General features: G+C 33.7%; 1 long non-coding RNA gene across 1 annotated transcript; it reads right to left on the bottom strand.

Annotated features, from left to right (window-relative positions):
* Positions 1-54: 54 nt before the first annotated feature.
* LOC112526955 lies at positions 55-1,393 on the bottom strand. Its single transcript, XR_003070666.1, has 2 exons — positions 1,323-1,393; positions 55-327 (listed from the first exon to the last, which is right to left on the bottom strand). It is a non-coding gene; the product is annotated as an uncharacterized LOC112526955 (long non-coding RNA).
* Between the last annotated feature and the right edge of the window lie 464 nt (positions 1,394-1,857).

Here is a 1,857-nt window from a genome sequence, read left to right as displayed (position 1 = left end):
CACTGAAATATTTACAAGTCACTAACTACATTAGATAAATAAAAAGGATATGTAAGTCATATGAAGATACACTGAAATATTTACAAGTCACTAACAACATTCATAGTACATGCATCTAGTTTATCTATGTTCGTTTTTCCCTCAAAAAGCTAAAAGAGAAATATAGTAAAAGAATTACATAAAGATCTGATTTAATACAGCCATAAATAGGAACCATTCTCCAAACTTCCACCATTTTATCTTCAATACTCATCCCAACCTCTGTTAGATATGTTTTGATGCACCCATAAAAGCACACACTTTCTTTATCAACCAGAAAATCAAAACCTGATAAAGCCCAAAATTCAGCTCAGTRAACAACARATGAAGCACAATGCCTTGAATTTTGATTTAAAATTATCAACTATGCAAACCAACAGATGCAACAAATGGGCAGACACAGGTAACAAGAAACARCAGACAAAAAAMTGGGAAAATTAGGAGAAAGTCAGTCCCAAAATAAGAAACCAGAATAGTAGCAAGAAAACACTAATCAGATCTGATCAAAATAAACCAAATCAACCAATGTTAAGAGAAGATGGAGTTGGAAACTTCTGGTGAAAAGGATAGGGTGTRTCGTGCACAAAGGGGACAGAATGCTCCTCAGGTATCAGTTAAACCTACAAAGTTGGCGAGCACCAATTCAACTCATATCCAAGACCAACCATTAGACGTAATTATGGAGGATGGAATTGGTGGACACTCATTAGGTGATAAGCATCCGATATACTGGTTGGGTTCGACAAATCTTGCAGTCTGTGCGACTGGATATGGTAAGCTGTTTTGTATACATGAGAGTTAAATAATAGTTTGCATGATATGAAGGATCGTGTGAAAATAGGAGTTAAAGTGAGAAGTGTAAGTAAGGGTTTTGGACCCTTGATCACCTTAAATCTCAAACCAACTCATGGATTGTGCTTTAGTTTGGAATTAATCCTATGTATCTCATTGCTGAATGAAAGACGATGCTTCATAACTTGTTGCCAGTTATTCAATTGACAACTTAATCAATCTAGGTAAATTGACTTTATATRCCGCGTAACGTAACTCTTATCAATTATAAGACCATCATCCAAGATTCTTATAATAGTCTTSTATTATTGCAGGGAAGACATACAAATGCTGCAACAGTAGACTTTGATATGAAGAGGATCCTATTAATCGTTGGATATGAAGATTTTGTTTAGTTTTGGTTCTAGTTTTCATATAAAAGGGCATTACTATGCAGATAGAGTTCGAATCAGTTAAGCAATTGAATATGTGGTTCTTTGAAATTGCATTACCTGAATAATTGCTTCCTTCAACTATGAGTCGAAATCAACCACCAATAATAGCAAACCAGCATATTCTTGAACTGTAAACAAAGTCAACAGAATCTCATATAAATAAAAACWTTTCTAACAAAAATCATTGAAAGACAAAACACGAATGACATTCATCTAAAATACAAATAGATTAACAAGTAATGCTTGTACTTATGTATTTGAATAGCATCAAAATTTAGAAAAGATCAATTTAATCATTGCTTAATGTTTTAAAACACCTACTTAAATGATTAGTTTGTGATTTTAGTGGTTGATGATGCTACACTACTTAACTTGGACAGCTTTGAGTTTTTGCCAGTTTTGGTTTTGGACAACTTTGAGTTTTTGCCAGTTTTGGTTTTGGACAGCTTTGAGTTTTTGACAAATTTGGTTTTGACCGATATGGGCATTTTCCTTAAACATGTATATGCGTTTGGGTTTTGCAGGACTAACTGTGGGTGTTAAAATGACTGTACAATTAAGTATCAATGTACCAACCCAGATAGAACGATCC

Source organism: Cynara cardunculus (assembly GCF_001531365.2).
Source record: "Cynara cardunculus var. scolymus isolate 2C chromosome LG 14, CcrdV1, whole genome shotgun sequence".
Taxonomy (NCBI): domain Eukaryota; kingdom Viridiplantae; phylum Streptophyta; class Magnoliopsida; order Asterales; family Asteraceae; genus Cynara; species Cynara cardunculus.
The sequence above is the reverse complement of the archived record's forward strand: the minus strand, read 5'-3'. Positions and strand labels throughout refer to the sequence as shown.